Consider the following 19,492-nt stretch of genomic DNA (forward strand, 5'->3'; position numbering starts at 1 on the left):
GCAGACTTTGACCCAAAGCTTAAAAGAAGACACTTAAAAGAAGATCCTTTTCTGCTTTGCTGACCTCTGGACCTGTCTCTCAGGACACTCACAGAGCAGAGATGTTGAATTAACAAATACAGGGAAAGTGCAGGTCAAATCCTTCCTCTCTGCCAGGAATACCTGTCTCCACCACGCTTGGAGTGCAGTTTTCCGAGGGCAGAAGTTAGCCCCCGTTGCCAGAAGATTGTTACTCAATTATGCTATTGTCTACCAGCGGTAATTAGGACAAGAGTCTGCATTTCATACCTAATAAAAATGAATGAAAGTGAGCAGGCAGTAACAAAATGCCTGGGACAATGCCGAGGTGCACCTGAAACCTGCTGGAGCACTGGCACTTGAGGGTAACCCCACCAGTAGGAAGCCCCCATTTCCCACGAGATTGGAGCCAGGCAGAGAAGCCACACGCTGTCTGTCCCTCTCTTCCACTCGGCAGCTCTACACAGACACACAATGTTGTCTGGCACTGACTCGTGTTTCAAACTCGGGAGCACCCCCCAGCACAGGTGCCTGCACAACCCCTGCTCCCACACACCCTGCTCATGATGGTGCCATGAGGTACCAACCTCGTCCAAGTGATTTTCATCCACATTTTTAATCCAGTGCAAACTCCTCAACAACAGCATGAAATGTGGAGGAACCAGCAGCCTTGGCATGCTACTAACCCAGTGAAAAATCTGCCACATAACCCATCAGGTATGTCTGTTCCTAAAAGATATTATTTAAGGACCATTCAGGGCATGTTTGGAGGCACTTCCACTCTCTCACTCACCTACAAGACAAATTTTCATGTCATTAACCTTTATTTGCCTTTTAAACAGTAAAATGTAAGTCTATTAAACCACAGAGTTCCTATTTGATATTTTGATCATCTCCATCTGCTTAATGGGAAATGTACAGTGACAAGACAGGAAAAAAAATAGGTATGACTGGAGTAAGTTAGTGATGATTTCCTTTTTTGTCCATTGCTTGCTGCCAAACATGCTTGCTGCTGGTCACTTGCCTCACTCACTGCCAACAAGTGCTCAGCTGGGCACGTCACCAATATTTAACCCTCAATAAAATTAAATCATAATAATCCTTTGCACTCATTTAGGGTTTTACATACCACAAACACTGTGGAAAAAAAATTAACTGCACATTCTGTAATACCCCTGCAAGGTAAATTGAGTATTGTTATTCATACCTTATGCAAAAAAGAATTTCACTGGAGATGGGATAATTGACCTGCCCAAAGCTATGCAGCACAGGTGTTCCTGTTTCCTGGTTCTCTCTCTATGCCAACAGACCAGTTTCAGCCTTTTCTGAAACTCAGATTGAGTTCTGCCTTCATTTCTGCCTCTTTCTGCTGCTGAGGGGAAGCAGGGAGCAGGTTTCTGTACCCAGTGGTATGAGTGATACATGGGTGCTGTCAGAGTGGTTCCTAGCTACATGGCCTGTGGTGGGACCAGAATCAACAGGACTGCAGCACTGCTTTTTCTACCTCCCTGTGGTAAGCAAGGATTAGCTGCAGAGAATTATTTTATCTATATTGGGTCTATAATAATTTACTAGTAATTTGGCAAAAGGAACATCAGAAGTCTTTTTCACGAAGACTACCGAGTTTTAGCTTCTCTGGATGTCTTCTACTACTGCAAGGAAGACAGTAAAGGACTCGGCAGCGTACCACACACTGCTCCTCATCCCTCTCTCTTCCCCTCAACAGTAAAAAAGGGTAGGACTAAACAAATAAAGGTTTCATCCCAGATAAATGACAGCAGGGCAGGAGCAGTGCCCACTGTCAGCTCCTGTGGGCTGCAGCTACTCCTGCTCACTGTCACATGGCAGAAAATGCCACACTGGGCTTGCCTTCAGCCAGCACTGGCGTGTTGGATGGACCTGGACTGTTTAAGCACCACTCTGAGGTGAAAACCTTCATATGTCATGGGCTGGACAACAGATTAATGTAGTCAGAGATCCTGTTACAACACCAGCTGTTCCTCCTGCACCACGGCCAACAGCCACAGTATAGGTGAGACCCAACCATGGTTACTGCATTAGAAATTAGAAGGGTTTTACCTGTAAAAGATGTGTACACTTATGTACAGTGTCACAATTAAAGCAGAAATGTTAACTGCTAGCCCTGTGGATGCAATTATCCCAGTTCAGAAGAGGGCTTTTACTGGCAAAGCTCATCCCCGTTCACAGACCAAGCAAGCCCTACCTTTGATCAAAGCAGTTAAGACTGGAAAAGCACTTGAACACACTGATCAGCTTCTGAGCTAGGACAAGGCTTAAGCAGAGGGGTTTATCTCTCACAACCTCTCACTTTTAACCACGTTTGGTTGGGTCAGGGCCAACTTGGTGTAACCAGATCCTCAGCCCGAGCTGCAGGTTTTGACTGCCCTGAAACTAGCTCAAGCCAAAGCCTCTTTAGCTATCACACCTAAGAGAGCAGCCACCCCTGGAGATCAGCAGATGATAAACTCCATAGTTTAAGTGGATTAGCTGTGCTGAACAACTCTGCTACATCCAGTTCCCCTGTTCAGTGTTTGAGCTTCAGTCAGCAGTGATCTTTTATACAGATGCTCCCGGAGGTTTCGCTGCAGAGGACAGAGCTGGGCTAAGGAGAAGCTTATGCTGTCCCCAGGCTATAGGATAAAGATAAGCTTGGAGGTTGGGCTCTTTGGGCACCTCAAGGAGCTCAGTGAGCCTGTAGTGTTCCTGGAAGATCACCCCCTCCCACACCCTCTCTGGCACCGGAGTTTAGGGTTGACTTCTCGCTACATTGTGTGACTAGGATGGCAAATATAAGCCTAACACACCACACACCACCTTGCCAGGACTGCTTATGCAAAATCCTCAGCAGTGGCACACACAGCAGAGCAGTGCATAAACCACCATAGTAACAGGATGCCCTCCATATACCCCCTTATCTTCTATAATATATTACAGTATATATAATATAGATTACATCATCTTAGTCTGGGAGGAACAGCCTCTGCCATGCCTTAGCAGCTACAAACCTCTGTTCCTGTAAACCTCACAATTTCCCAGGTACAACAACCAAATCCTTCTCTCAGACACTCCTCCCAAAGGCAGCAGGCAGAAGTGCCACTAACATAGCATAATCAGTGAGAAGTTGTAACAGTGTGGGGGAATGTGGCAATTCATGGAAAATGTCTTCGACCAAAAGGCAATTAGCAGTGAGTCTAAATGCAGTAGCAGAAGGGAGTGGTTTCCTAACAAAACAAGCCTTGTTAAAAAAAAAAAAAAAAAAAAAAAAAAAAAAAAAAAGTGAAAAGAAAAAGAAAATACAAAAAAACCCCAAACCACCCTAAAACTTGCTCTCCTGAAAAAAGCAGCATTCTCAGGACATTGAAAGCATGTGGAAAAAATACCTCTCTGAAGCATTCTGTAAAGATTATTCTTTACAGACACATTTGGCAGCCCTTTCTGCTCTGTCTCCTAATGCTATTGAGTATAACTATGTTAAGTCAATAAGCAAAGCCACTCAAAGAGTTTTTTTTCAGGTTTTCTAGGCCAAGAGAGGAAGCAGTGCAATAGGAAAGTTTTCAGAAGTGGGAGTTGTGCCTGCCTTGCTTCTAATTGTAGTGAAACTGTCAACCTCTGCGTTGTGTTTCAAGACTTTACACTTCAAAATCATTCCCTCTGTGCTTTGAATTGCTATACTTTTAAGCTAACTACTTCTAAAAGTGCTGTTTAAGAAATGACATCTTCAACCACATTTAACATTGTGAATAAATCTAAATTTTAAAAGTCTCATTGGGTCCCTGTGAAAGTGTAGATTTTTTTATTGTACTTGACAGCCAATCTCTTGGAAAGTATCTGTGCAGAAATTTAGTTTAAATTACTTCATATCAAGACATCTAAGAGAAAATGGGGGGTTGGTATAAGTTTAAAATAATTATGCTCTTTTCACCTTAGATAAAAAAATCACCAACATTCAAGCAGCAAACAGCATCAAAACCAATTAGTAAACTTACAGCCTACCTCTGTGCAGGCATGTATTAATTGTATTTCAGAATGGCCTCCAAACACACATGGCTAAAACAACTGAATAAGGCTGACTTGCCTTCTCCCTTCTAAACCACCAAAAGTGGAAGCAGGTTCAGGAACTGTGTTGAGAATTACAGACACTAACTGCCTGTGGAAGAATATTCTCTGCCTCTGATCAGTAAACTTTGGGAATCACCCCTTCAATGCCAGAATGGTAAAACCATAGACAAGCCAATGTGCTAAATTTATCTTCAGTGTCCAAACCCAATCTTGTAAGGAGATAGATACCTGCCAAACTGCAGGGAGCTGAGGGAGCCTTGCCCTTTCCAAGTGCTCCACATTTGAATAGCCGGGTAATTAGGAGGCCATGCTCCTTTCATGCTGTCATGAAACACAGAATATTTATGTTGCTTCAACTTCAATGATTCTAAAATATGGAAGATCATTTCAGTAGAGTAAAAGCAGAATCAGTAATGCTCAGATATATTTACAGTCTGTTGCTCAGTGTGGTAAAATTAATTCAGAGTAAAGGTTTGCTGCTAAATTCTTGGGGAGACAGAGAACAGGCAAGTAAGCAGCTCAGAATGGCAGGCTCTCTGAGGAGTCAGCTCAGTCAGGAGGAGCTATTTTCTACCTAGTGTGACAGTGCCCTGCAAAAGGAGGCCCCAAGAATGATTCCAGTTCCCAAGTAATACTTTCACCAAGCAGAAAATTATACTGTACCTTGTGGGGCTGAACAACTTTGAAGTATTACCTCGAGGTCTGCCAAAGCTGTTCCAGATGCCAGGTTTCAATTTAAGCCCATCTATTTTTCATACCCTTCTCCCAGACTGCCATCTCCCTGGTTTAAAGGAGGACAGCACACTACTTAACCCTGAGAAAAAAGCTCCTACCATTGCTTGGGAATGACTCCACTCCATAGCATTTGGAAATCACACTACTCACCTTGCAAGTAAGTCCCACCCCACTTTGCTCACCGCATGGTGGATGCTTGGCTGGGCCAAGCTGAGGTGCTACAAGCTCCTGCTTTGGTGCTGGTTATTTCTGGGAAGGAAGGGTATATAGCCTTCCCTCTACACTCTGCTCATCATCATTTCTTCCATGCATGGATATGATTCCTCCTTACCTCTTTCCAAATGAAGAAGAAACACCAAACCCTTAACCAGACACGAGCAATGATGGCAAAAAGCCTTCTACTCCAAACTCCAGCACCAGCTCAGGCAAGAAGTGAGGACACACAGCCATGTCACAAGGGAAACAGCTGCGCTATTGCAAACAACAGCAGACTTAACCAGAAAGTTCCCAACCCCGTACTAGTTTCCAAGTGGAAAGGCTGACCTCCACTTACCATGCAGACTCCAGCAGGGCTGGATCGCCTTCTCAGCTATGCCTTGTCTGTCACAGCAGTCCAGCAAACATTGCCACCTAATCATTCCCGTAGTACAGAAATCCCTTTCTGGCTTGGCACAAGGTGAGTACAAAGTTTTTGCTAATCTTGCGTTTATAGTAATTTCCCCTCCCCATCACATTGTGTGAATCATCCCTGTTTCCAAGCATCAAAGAGTTAATGAAAGAAAGAACCACCCTACCATGTGCTTTACTCAAGGATAAGTGGACTGGCCAGCTACCAAAGCTGTTACAGACTGCACCAAGCGCCTGATTTTTTTCCTCTCAACTGCAATAATGTAAGGATTGAATGTGGACATAAATGTAAACCTAGACCACATCTGCTGATAAAGCAAAGTCTTTGTACTTGCACAACTGCCATTAACTGTACACAAAATACTTAAATTTCATGAATTCTTCTACATTCAAAAGCTGACCTGCCGTCTGCTCGAGGCAGGCAATGTGAGCTGCAGGCTCAGCAGAATTGCACATTAAAGACAGAAGAGAAACAGATTATAATATGAAATCAGACTGCTAGGAAAGTGAATAATTTGTGCAACTGTTAAACACTCAGAGTATTTTGGGCACACTTTACCACACCAGATTAAAACACAGCTCTGGTGGTTCTCTTCTGAAAGGCAGCATAACAGGCAACAGGTTTGTGTTACTTGCCCCTTTCATCACAGGCACAAACAAAACCCGTGCCTCCAGGACTCTGTCATATTCCACTACTAAATTTTTCTTTCTAATTACTTGAAGGTACTCTGCTATTTGAAGATTTCTACCTTCCCATAATTGCATTAATAGCTTGGAGCGGAGTGCACATGCATATGTAAAACATTTTTTCCCAAGTATCTCTCAGAGAACTTCAGCTGTGCATCCTTGCCATATGTGTTCACACTTCTTCTCATGAGATATCTTCAGTATAGTATTCTAATTGTAACTTATTTCTTGGTAACATACTTCCAGCTTGCATTCATACCTTTCAGACATGGATTGTGGAGCTCTCTTGGTTAACTATAACCAAACCATTTGAAGGTTTCTCCATTGCCAGTGAGGTATAAGCAGCTAGGGCCTACCTAACAGGACTCCATCTCTAGACAGTTTCATTTTGAATGATGTAAATTACCTTGGCCAGCTTATTTCCATGGTGGTTCATGCTCTGCCCTGTTGTGACCTCTAAGGAGAACAACTCAGGGAGTCATCTGTTCCAAAACCTTTTGTCTCCTGTTTTAGATTCCCTCCTATTTCAAGTCTACCATAACAGACCTACAGGCATGAAATCCACTCTGGGATGTGACCAGTGACCCTTTCTACCGTTTGTATTAACATGATTATTCACACGATCATTATTAACAAGAGTAAAATATTTTAATTTGCTAGCAAATTCAATTTTTACATCTGTGATCAACAGGATCATGTCTACATGATAGATTTTTACTCTTACATGCGGGCCTTGGAGACACAAAACATGATGTATTTCTTAGCTGTCCCCATGGCACCTATACCTAATACTGCAATCTCAAATTATGCAGAAGTCTGTGGTAACCCAGTCTGTTTTCAGTTATCCAGTACCTTTTTAGTTCATGAGTAGTTCAATTAAAAAAAAGAAAAGGGGGGGGGGGGGGGGGGGGGGGGGGGAGAGAGGGAAACTTGTGATAAAAATTCATACCCAGATTTCAAAGACCTAACAGTGTTGGAAGGTGCACAGTAGATCATGCTCAGAGTACTTCATGCAAAAATATCAATCAAGAATTTTTGGTGCTTCCACTCAGGGTTGCTTAAATTTGTGATTCATGTGGGAAGCCATTGATAACAACAACAGTCTCTGCAACAAAAATGTAGAAGCTACTGTTGCATCTTTGGGTTGAGAAGTACAGTGACTTCACACAGGAATTGCACACACCCCATCTACTGGCTTTTCAGAAGACTGAGAATTTTAACAGCAGCAAGGCAAGTTTACCTTGCATTGGAATTATTTACTGAGCAATGCCTGTGAGGTTAGTGCTTGATGAAGGTACAAGAGGCCATTACCTATCCCAGGAGAACCACAAAGCAATCCAGAACTGACAAAACTGTTCAGAGCCTACAATGGTAGAAATACAGCTCACAGGCTAAAAAAAGTAACCCAAATCATCACAGCACCTTGTACTTCATGACAGAAACCTAATAAAGAATCAGAGAAAATGTTCCAGCTGACAAAGGGCTTGGTTATGCTGAGTGCCTGCTTTGAGGCCTGCCTTGCTGCCCCTTAAGACCAGAGGCAGGGGTAACATCCAGCAGAACAGTTAAAGGCAGCAAACATGAACCCACAGCACAGATTTCAGTCAGTGCTGCTGTTGTGCCACCTCTGCAGCACCCAGAGAGCAGAGCTGTCGAAATTTTTAATTCAACAAAGTTGCATGAGACGTCATTAGAAGAATTCACAACAAACTTTAGTCACTGAGTCAAAAATGGAACTCAAGTTATACTCTGTCAATCAGGATGTTTGATCATGGCAAATCAAAGAATCTGCTCGGCTCTGCTGAAAGCTTCCCAAAGCCAGTGCAATTTCCCACTCCTCTAACAATCTGCAGTGTTCTTTTCTAACTCCGTACTTGAAGGCAAGGGTTCACAGAAGTGGCCAACAGCCACCACAATGTCCATTTATGGTCTTAGGAAACAAAATAAATTTAAATCTGTCAATACACTCTTTATATGAAACTTGCATCAACAGGAAGGCTGTTACTGATAGTTTTGTGAAATATATGGTGGTCCATGATATAGGTTAGGGGGAATGTAGAGAAGTTAGTGAAGAATGTCTCTTCACTTTTCACCCTGGATTGGAAAATAATTTCTTTAGGAAGCATTTAGTACTAATTTAGTACTTAGTACTTTAGCATTTAGTACTAATATACAAGTACCTTGTCACACAAATGCATAATGGACGTGATTTCTAGTAAAAGCCAAAATTACAGAAATTTTATTTGCATATAGGGTCAGAGATGTTTTGAAAACAGACTTTTCAGTTATCTATGAAGTTTAGACAAACTCAGTGATACAGAAAAAAAGAGTTTTTTCTTCACTTGCTACTATCCTCCTCACAGACCAAAGCCTGCTCTTGCATCCCGTGTAACTTCAGCAGAGTGGACTGGGATCACAGTGATGTAATGCATTAAATGTCTAGTTTCCAAACAACAGATCAAGTTTTGTTTTAAAATGCTGTCTTTACTCAGAGCATATTTAAACCAACTGTTTGATAAGAGGCTACTGCTGCCACTCACCCCTTCTTTCCATTTTCTGTGTGGAAGTTGTGAAGGTACAGTATTGTCTAAAGATGTACAGCAGCCACGGAGAGTTTTGATGTGAAACTGGTATTTGTGTTTTGTCAGTACCAGCAGAGGTGTGTCTGCACAAAGCTGTGATAACTGTCAGCAGCTTAAAGCAATTTAGATCCTTGCTTGTTTGTGTGCCAGGCAATCTTAAAGAGCTGCAGAACTCTCTCTTCTAAGCATTAAGATCTCAGTAACTTCAACTATATAAATGCCCCAAATTAAAACACCATATTCATCAATTTCTCTGAATACACCACAGTTTGGATGACACATTATTCCAGTGCTCAGTTTCTCCTAGACCTGAAGGCATCCTAGAGGTCTTAAAACTCAGCCTTTCTTCAGATCCAACTGGAGCCAGACCAAGCATTCAGCGCTGGCACCAGACCCGCTGCAGCGCCAGACCATTTCAGAAAGTAAGCCAAGAGCTGGGGAGGTGTTTTTAGGAACCCTTGCAGAAGGCACCTCTGCCAACAAGGTTCAACGAGGTTTCTGCTGGTGACTTGAGAAGACATATTGAATGTCAGTTGGCATGTTTATCTTATTTAAACACTGAGCTTCCTTTCTAACATCTAATAGGGCAGATTACTGGTTTAATACTAATGGAAACTGATCAAAAGACCCTAGATTATTTGGTTGGCTTACCTTAAAACCTTTTCCTGCTTCAGTTTCCATGCAAAATATATCAAAACAGTATTCCTATGAATGGAGAGACTATCAGCTAATCATTTAAGGAGATGAGGAAAACCACCTTTAAAACTGGATTGTGGATAAAAATGCCAAAAACCGCCCAGACCTACTGAAGGACCCACTCCACAAATTTTCACAAGGACTACTTTGGAAAACAAAACCTAGAGAAGCATACTTTATAAGGCCATTTCAAAATTCTATTCCTTATCTACAAAAGGCAGTTTCTTCTCAGTTGTGATCATGGTTCATTTGTTTAGGGACAAAAGTAGCTGGAAAACTAGCATTAAAAAAACTAAACAAGTAAACACTGGCATTTTAAGCGTTGTCTGTAAGTGAAGATAAACAGCAGTGGTCAAGTGACAACTGACTAGCTCTCTTTCCATACCCATGTGAAGGGACGCTGGCTGAGAACAACCTGGATCAAGGCTATCAATCCATTTAAATGTAGAAATGCTTTCATGATTTCAAGGCAGAACAAATATTTCTTTTTGTCTGCACACTTTTTAGAAGGCATGAACAGTAACTTCAGAACAGAACATAGATGCCTGTTAACAAAGCCAACAACAATTACTGCTATGTCTAAGAATCAAGAAAAAAACCACCAGTGTATTCCAAAGGCATTCACTCACAAAGCAAACTCACTCCACACAAGCCCAAGCACAGAAATGTGATAGTATCTCATGATTTATGTTCTCTCAGCAGGTTGTACCGGGTCCTCCAGATTCCATACTTGCCTTTGAAAGCAATTAAGTTTCCAGCACTTCTGGGAGCGACAAAAGCTCTCGCTGTGAAAACCTGCATGCTGCACTTGTGCTGAGTCTGCAGCTCAGCAGACTGAAACAAAAGCACCACAAGAGGTATGAACTTCCTCCACTTAACTCATCTAGGAGCATTAGTATGTGAAGGGCCATCTCTAAACTTTGAAGCTATTTACAAATCATATCTTTGTCCAGTGCCCAAAGAGCCAGCTGCCGCTGTAATGTGGAGAACATCTGCAAAGCCCTCTCAGCCTGGAAAGAAAAATCCCTTTTCTCACCAGCCTGCACACAGGAAACTCTACAAGTTCAGCTAATGTGAACTATTCTAATTGCTCACAAGACAGAGTACTCTTACTTACATAAGAGCATGTCCAGACACCTCGATGAAACCTGGGTCCTGCTGTGCTATGCACTGTACAAACACCTGCTCCATGGAGTTTACAACTTGCACAGAGTAAACTGTACCTAAGGGAAGACAAGGGCAAGAAGCACATGTAGAGAAGTAATCAACAGGCATTTCACACAACTAGTGTGTGAATTCTGCTCGTGAATTATTATAGTACAGGAATGCTGCCTGATCAAAAAATAGATCTGTGATATGTCCCTGGCTGAATAAAACAAACAGAACAGCAGCAAAGTCAAACTATTAAACATCCTGGCCCCAGCAACAAAAGCCCCAAACTGTTCAAAAAACAGACTGCCTGGACAAGGCACAGCACTTTTACCTCCTCAAGACAGAAAAAAAGCCAAAGCCATTTCCCATTGCTGCTCTAATTCTACCTGTACTGCAGGAGAGCGACCTTGCGAAGCCAGAGCCGGAGCACGGAGCTGGCGCAACAAACGCGGCAGCAGCGCGCACGGCAGGGCGATGCCACCAGGCAGCCCGAGTACACCAGGGAGGGCAACTCCTTCCAGTGCCCACCTCTTGCTTACAGCAAGGCACCCTGGCCTGAGACCCCAGCCAAGGACAGTTACTCAGGGATTTCTCTTACACGTGGAGTTCTGTGTGTCATTTACTCTGTGGCAAACAAACTTGCCAAGACCAACATTTTTTTTCACCAACTCATTTTTGCACCTTAGACTCTGCATGTTTGGTTTTCAGGGTTAATCCTCATAACTCCAAATGAAATCAGCTGGAGTGATGCATACTCAGAATTCCATAATTTTATTTTTCACTTATCAGTGTACCTGTTTTCTCTGTTACACAGTAAGACACCCAATTCTGTGCAAGTAAATTAATTTCAGATTGCACCATTTTCAGAATTATTTAAGCCTAGTTATAAGAGTTAACCTGGCTGTTTCCTTCTGACAATATCTGTGGTTTTATAACTTTATTTTTTTCTACCTCTCGCTTACCTGTTACAAGGCAAGGACTTCCAAATTCAAAGAAATTATTTATCAGGGAGATCTGCAAAAAATGACCAACCTTGATTTTCTACCAGATTTAGAAGAACATTTCCCACTCTCATCTTCTTCACTTAAAGTTGCAATCATCTTTAAGAACCAGAGGTAAGCACTTTTGGAGACAGAAATGTGTTTAAAGACACATAAAGACAAGAGTGTAAGATGCTTCAATGTCCTCTATGCCCTCTTTAAAATGCTTAACATCTTAGGACAAAAAGTATGAGCAACCGTGAGCTTGGTCACAAATAGCTGATTACACATACAAACATATACAGACATGTCAGAAATGTTAAGCCAGGAGCTAAAGAACAAGGAAATACCAGAACTGTGGCCAATCGTGTAACATTTAATCTTTATTCTTAATTTTGTGATCACACAGGGTTTTTTTCCACAGGAAATGGTGCCATTCATGGTATAGCAAAGCTATTACTATGGCTTTCAGTATTACTGAATAAGTGATCCTCAGTTTGCCTCATTCTCAGCATTAAAAATGGCCCTAAATGCTATGCTTTAAAGACAGAACAACTACTTCCTTCTAGGTTATTTTCTGGCTGTCACCATATTACCTAACTGCTTGATTTGCTAAAATTGGCACATGTTCACAACACCCCGGTGAGAAGGGATTTTTTTTCCCCCCATCACAGAGACAGAACTGAGACTCAGACTGAGACTGTGGACAAAGGTCCCTTCCAAACCCAGCTATGCTGCTTGATGAGATTTTCCTCCCACACATGTGCTCGGCACCAGCTGCCCCTCTTCCTGTGCTGACTGTCTCCCTTCAGAAGTGCTAGCAGTCTGGTGTAAAAGCGTTTTGTAATCCGTTATGGTGAAAATAAACTGGAGCAGCTACAAACTACTCTTTAGGCTCTTTTATGCTAACCCAGTTTTGCCTCCAACCAGCTGGGGAGCACTCACCAAAGAGGGTCCCTTCCAAAGGGAGGTGCAGTGAGCACGTGGGAAGCCTGTGCTGACAGAGGCAGACCCAAGAGAGGACACCTACACTGGTCAAAATCATTACCAGGGCTTAAACTTCTAAATGAAAAGAGACCTCTTCTATTGGAGGAACAGAGATAACTGCAAGCTATCAAGGATCTCACGTGAACCCAAGCTGTAGCATTAAGACACCCAGTTTGCCGTCACTGGTTCATGCTGACAGCACAAGGGACAGCAAGATTAAGGGGTGGGAGCAGGTGGAAAGAGATGCATTCACACGAGTTGCTGCTGCCAGCAACACACTTGTTGTATCCTCTTGATGGAGATTACTTCACCACTGAGCTGCTTGAACAAACTGTATGAATACTTCTTGTCCACTTCAAGTGTGAAGTTAGACACTCTGAACAGACTTAGCAGTGGTTTAAGCTAAATCGTGCATTTTCACACCAGGATTATTGCACTTATGCGGAGGGGCAGGACTGCATGAGTCAGTCTGCTGTCTCAGTAGGGCTGTGAGGCTGCATCAAGCACTTGGGCTACAACAGAAAACCATAGGTGAAATGATCCTGTATCTTCACACCAGACAGGACAAGTGGCATCCAAATGCAGTCTCAAGAATTACAAACTCCATACCAATGTACAGAACAGAGATTTCCCTTTTCTGTGGCTTAAGTTCTGCTGCTTTGCTCTTCAGACTCTATGCCAGCTTCCTCTAGGTTCCTCATCTTAATCCAAATCACATCACACAATCCACCCTGACAGTAACAGCAGCTCCAAAATGCTGTCCCCACACTTGGTGCTTTTGGCCTTAACTGCCCCTCCATCTCCTGGTTCAGACAGCACCATGTTCCTCACTACTACTCCCGAGCACATCCTCCACAGCTTGTGCTCTCTCTCCATTCTTTCCTCCTGCTGCACTCTGTCTGGGCAAAGAACAGCTTTGCTGAAAACAGGGGAGGACAATCTCCTTTCTTTTGTCTCCTACATGTCTAGGACCACAGCACTCCTCGGGAGACCAATGTTGAAATATCAAAGCAAGTTCTTTAGCTCTAAAATACAGCATACTCAATGCTACCTAACGAGCTCCTGCTGTGTGGGTACAAAATGAGAGATATCACAGTTTATATACTGACTGATTATGGACAAGTTTTGCTGCAAATGAGAAGGCAAATCCCTAATATTGGGGAAACACTACAGACAAATTTCAAATATTCACCCCCAAATGCAAAGGTGCTGCACAGGTACTCAAATGAAAACAGCTAACTTATTTTTTAAAAAGGTACAAAAATGCTGAGTTTTGTATCTTGTCCTCAAGACAACCTGAACCAGCCATGCTGAAATGTAAAAAGAGAGAAAAATCAACACTAAACTGCCACTGCTTTTGGAAAAAAGTCACTCTAAAAGGCTATCCTGGAAAAATCCTGAATGTTGTACAATGCTGACTTGTAAGTTTTTCTTAACTCAACCTGCTTTTCTTATGCTTCTTGCGATTCCCTACAGCTGTTACTGAGAAAGTCCCTCAAGCAAATCCATGATGTAGAATGAAAATGAAAGATTATAGTCTCAGTGATGTCTGGACATACCTCAACAGGAGAACTACAGACTATAATAAAGATGCCTATTAGTGAGGCAACACATAGCTAACACAGAAGACAAGACAACACTGTGTGCAGTGAATTTTTGATTCAGATATGCAAGAGACAGGAAATCTAAGTGCCACAGTAACGGCCTATTTACAAAAATTGGGAGGAAATGTTGATTGGTTTCTATAGACACAAAGGCTGATATTGACACTTGAATCAAACAACTGTTCTTATGTCTGAAAGCATGGTCAATCTATGATCACTGTAGTTCAGCAGACAAAGAAAGATGGCAAGAAAATCTTGTTAATACATAACCTTCACCATCGAAGCATCAGGTGACTTGGTGACAAGAAAGCAAATAAATTTTTTTTAAAGCAAACATTTACTTCTTTCATGTAGCTTTTCAGCAGATGACTCTAATGTGAAAGTTTGTGGTTTTTGCTCCAGCAGCCGGGTGGGCTGGATTCTGATCCACTATGCAAATGACTCAAGTGTTTTTCATTTTCTAGGGTGCCAGCTACACTCCTGAACCCTCTGCAAAGGGAACCACCACAGCTGCTGAGCCTCACAAGAAAAGAGCAACCGGGTATGAAACAGTTTTTCCTCAAAGATGACTACCACCCAGTTTTATAGCATGACAGAGAGGAGTTGTAAAGTTTCTGTATCGTGGAGTAACTCTTTTGAAATAGAGGCAAAAGGTCTAACTTTCTGATTTTATTGAAAGAGAGGCAGGCAGGAAGATTCTTCCATGGAACATTCCAGATCTGGGCTTTGCAGAGCATCTTTTGCTAAGCCTCTCAGATTTTAAGGAAGATGTATAAGCATAGAAAGAAAAAATCCCTGCAAAATAGGTCCCACTTAGATGGGACCGACCCCTCCCTTTGTTGGATGACACCTTCCTATAAGGACAAACTCGACTTGCAGGCCTTCTCACCAAAATGAGAGGCTAAGCACAGGTTTGTAGGGGTGATGTAAAAAACAGAAGTCTTAAAGAGCAGCAGGCAGGTAGCCTGCAAATGCAGGGGTGGAACAAAGCTACAGATGGGCTGATCTCTCAGGTGCTCCACTGGAAGCCAGGGAGCTGGGAACAGGTCTTCAAAGGGACTTAAAACACTGCTGAGGCGTTCTGAAAACCTCCTAAGATAAAAGTCAGGGATCTAGCCCCATCACACTGTATGACACAAACTCAGATACAGCATGTGTCTTCAAACATGACAAAACCCACATATTTCTAGCAGTAAATATAGAAACACCTGACTTTTATTGCCCATAATAAACTACATCTACACTGTGAGAATCTGAAGTATTAGTGCCATATCTTTGTAACCATGATGAGAGCTGTAGCTCAAAGAAAGCTTGTGTGTTGTTTTTTTTTATCCCATATAGACAGAGCTCTCAGCTGCTGACTTCAGTATTAAGTCAGACTTCTGGGCTCTCACCTATCTGAATAAAAAAAAAACAAAACCAAGCAAGCTCTGCAATCATCATCTTGTCTTCTGCATTCATCTATTACACAGGTCTATTAAGTGGACCAAGTTTAACTTTTTTTTTCCTCTGAACAGGTAAATATAAATGGGGAAAAACCAAAATACATGTATCAGCATGAGGCCTTCATAACAATCCTGAAGAGTCAGGCAAGACCAAAGAAGCAGCAAGGAAAATTGAAACCTTCCTCCAAGCAAAGATGAAATGAAACTAATCCAAACAAGGAGTGTTCTACTATCATAATGGTGGGTGCTCTGGTTGGAGAGAGCTCCTTTGCTCCATCTGGTGAATGCATCTTTACTAGAGAAAGAGTAACACAGTACAGGAGAACGTAGCTGCAACCTGATGTGAGTGCCAGGCTGAGCGAAGGGTTCAGCCAAATTCTCTCACTTTCAAGCACAGCTACTGCAAGAAAGAGCATACCACATCCAAATATATACTTATTTTCTGAAAATGTGTAACTGCTCAGATCACAAAACAAGACAGAAATGTGTACAGCCTGATATTTATCTCATGGGGCATACAGGAGTTAATTTTGATTTACATGAATTTTGGATACCTGAACTAATAACATCCACATCCCTTACTGTCAGGAACTGAAGTCAGAGGTTGAGGCAGGTAAACAGTAACAACTCAGTCTCCACGTTTTAAGTCATTCTGATTTTCCTTTGAGTCTTCCAGGAAAATCAGATATACAGATCTTTCATCCTCACAATTCATCACTCTCTGGACTATGCAACAAGTCCCCATAACGTTCCACTTTGGCTAGCAGACCAGTGAACAGATGTGGAAAAAAATTCACGTACTAGTGAAGAAAATCAGGGCAAGAAAATAAACCAGAATTAACTGGACTGCATACAGACCTCTTCACAGTTTTGTGAAGAAGAATGTTAGGAAGCAGAGGATACATGCTCTGATTTCAGGGACCCAGTTCCCCAACTGCAACATGAAAAATGTGGTCTAGCAAGGGGTGTGAGGAAGATTTCCATCACCATAATTCACCAGATAGTGCTTTGGTACAAATCTACATGAGTTTTTCTAGGTTGAAGAGCTATAGCAACTTACATCAGATAAGAAAATGCCTCCCTGTATCTAAAGAAACACAATTATTTAAGGCTCATATGGTTGTGGACATGCCACAACAGACACCCTAAAATATGAGTACGTTTGGAACAGGACATCTCAAGGGACAGCCTACCCAGCATGTCTGAAACACTCACAAGGCAGGGAAGCACTGGGCTCTGGAGAAAAGGAAGGTTTCCTGGAGCAAGAACGAGTGAGCATCTGGGAAAAGCATCCTTGAGCTTGAGATCACACTGGATGCAATACAGTAGAGGTTTGGGCTCTTCCCCTCTCCCAGATTACCTGGAGCAACCTTGAAGAAGAAGTCTTATCTCTCCTCATACATAGAACACCAGTGAGAAGGGCCATGTACAAACTCCATGTGCAGGAAAAACAGCCCAGGCTTTAACCTCCACTTCCATGCTGTGAAACTGCTTTTAAAAGCTGTAGAGAGGAGAGAGATTTGAGACAAATGGCTTGATTTATTACCCATGACTTTGCTAGAGGTTTTGGGTTTTTTCAACACCCTAGTCAGCAAAGAGAGAGAAAAAGAGAGAAAAATAGTTAATGTGAAGAGTCATCTGAAGGTTTAAATCTCCTGACAACTGCTATCTAAACTTGGAGGGCAAGGCAGTAGCTGATGGAGATATGAGAAAATAAAAATACATTTTCATCAAGTGAAAGCTTCATGGACAAGCACTGTCACTTCATTTTGTTTTTAAACAACAAAATAATCCAACTAAGTGCAGAAGCAAAATGCAGGGGGTGCGCTGCAGGTTAAACAGTTGGACTTTAGCTGATACACAGACTGAAGTCTGCTCCAGAGCCCCAGGGCAAATTTCACTCTCTGAAGCAGTACTGTAGAGGGAGAAAGTGTTCAGTGATGTGCCACTGTCTCTGAATGCATAAAGGCTCCAAGTCAAGGATGCGAGTTAGCTGAGGTAACTGAGCTGTGACCACACTGAACAAATGGGACAGAGAGAGCAAATGAATGACAAAAGAATGAGAGAGCAAAATTTAAAAAATGGGGAAAAGGATTCTAGCAGAAGGGTGAGCTACAGGATAAAACAGTTGCAAGTGATTTGGAAAATTTATGAAGTCAACCCTCAGCATCATTGATCTCTTATGAACCTGTCCTTCAGCCTTTCTGCACCTCATCTGCAGTATTTTGCCAGTAGCAGCCACTAGCAGTGAGAACAGCTGTAGGAGTTGTGCCCAGGTAGAGGAACTCCTCCGCTTAGTGAGACAGCTCAAGGAGGAGTAGGTTGAGGAGCATCAGCGAGAGACAGATAGAATACTGAAACTGCAACCTAACCAGCCTTCCCTGGGACAGGCCCAGGAGGCAGACAGGATACACAATACAGAAGATTCCCTGGCATCTCTCTGCCTGGCTGAACACAGTCACATTAGGGACAGGGGGCAATGGTGGCAAGCTCCTGCCCGGCACAGCACACACGTTCCCTGTGTGACTGCCCCACCTTCCCAGGTGCCCTGGCATAACAGGACTGGGGCTATCCAAGTGGAACTGAACAGCAACAAGGATGATAATGGTTCATCTCCTGGGGCCAGTTCTCTTTAATGTCTTTATCTATGATCTGGACAAGGGTATTGAATGCACCCTCAGTCAGTTTGCACATGACACCAAGCTGGGTGGGAGTATTAATCTTCTGGAGGGTAGAAAGGCTCTGTAGACAGATCTGGACCGTCTGAATCAATGGGCTGAAACCAGTTTTATAAGGTTCAACAAGCAAAGTGCCAGATCCTGCACTCAGGTCACAACAACCCCATGCAATGTTAAAGGCCTGGGACAGAGTGGCTGGAAAGCTGCCCAGTGGAAAAGGATCTGGGACTGCTGGCCAGCTGCTGGCTGAACATGGGCCAGTGTGTGCCCAGGTGTGCTCTGGTGGCCAATAAATCCAATGATATCCTAGCCTGTATCAGGAACAGTGTGGCTAACAGGACCAGGGCAGTGATTATCCCCCTGGACTCAGCACTGGTGAGGCCACACCTCGAGTGCTGTGTTCAGTTTGGGGCCCCCCCCACATTGAAGGGTGTCCAGAGAATGGAAACACAGCTGGGGAAGGCTCTGGAGTACAAGTCTGATGAGATTGAGGAAGCTGGGGGTGTTTAGCCTGGAGAAAAGGAGGCTCAGGTGGGACCTTATCACTCTCTACAAATGCCTGAAAGGAGGCTGTAGCCAGGTGGGAGTCGGTCTCTTCTCACAGGTAACAAGTGACAGGATGATGAAAAGACATCGAGCTTTGCCAGGGGACGTTTAGACTGGATATTAGGAAAAATGTTTTCATGGAAAGAGTTAGCAAGCATGGGAACAGTCTGCCTAGGGAAGTGGTTGAATCACCATCCCCAGAGGTATTTAAAAAACACACAGATGTGGCACTTAAGAACACGGTTTAGTGGTGGCCTAGGTTAGGTTAAGAGCTGGTCTCAATGATTTAGGTTCTTTCCAACAGTAACGATTCTGTTACTCTAAACATGAGGGAGGGCAGTTGCCCAGCTCATGCAAAGCTGTGGTAATGAAACCATAGAGGAGAGCAGAACTCACAGATCAGTGAAGAAGGGTTCTCCACACAACTGGAACCTCTGCCTGCCTAAGAAACCTAATTTTTGAAGTGGTTGCACCTCTCTATAGAAGCTTGTTAATCCCATGCTTAATCCCTGAGGCAGAGTATGTATGAGAGGTTTTCTGTTTCCTTTGGCATTACAGAATTAATTTCCTCCTTATCATGACTTTCTCACAATTTCAACTCTCCACATCTAGATTTATTGTCCATTTAGAAAAGAAATACTACTGAAGGGACCACATCCATCAGAGTTCTTATTT

The 19,492-nt window shown here is 42.8% G+C and overlaps 1 protein-coding gene across 35 annotated transcripts in view; it reads right to left on the reverse strand.

Annotated features, from left to right (window-relative positions):
* ATXN1 (ataxin 1) overlaps positions 1–19,492 on the reverse strand; it is a 383,486-nt gene that overhangs the window by 114,642 nt on the left and 249,352 nt on the right. The window contains exon 16 of one of the 35 annotated variants that reach the window (XM_033512050.1): positions 10,543–10,648. The exons of 33 other annotated variants lie outside the window; for them this stretch is intronic. The gene's annotated coding sequence lies outside the window, so the exon portion shown is untranslated. Of the gene's footprint in view, positions 1–10,542; positions 10,649–16,953; positions 17,063–19,492 lie in introns of those variants that run through there. One more of the 35 variants, XM_033512067.1, reaches the window with a different exon arrangement.

This window comes from Parus major, chromosome 2, assembly GCF_001522545.3.
Source record: "Parus major isolate Abel chromosome 2, Parus_major1.1, whole genome shotgun sequence".
Taxonomy (NCBI): Eukaryota; Metazoa; Chordata; class Aves; order Passeriformes; family Paridae; genus Parus; species Parus major.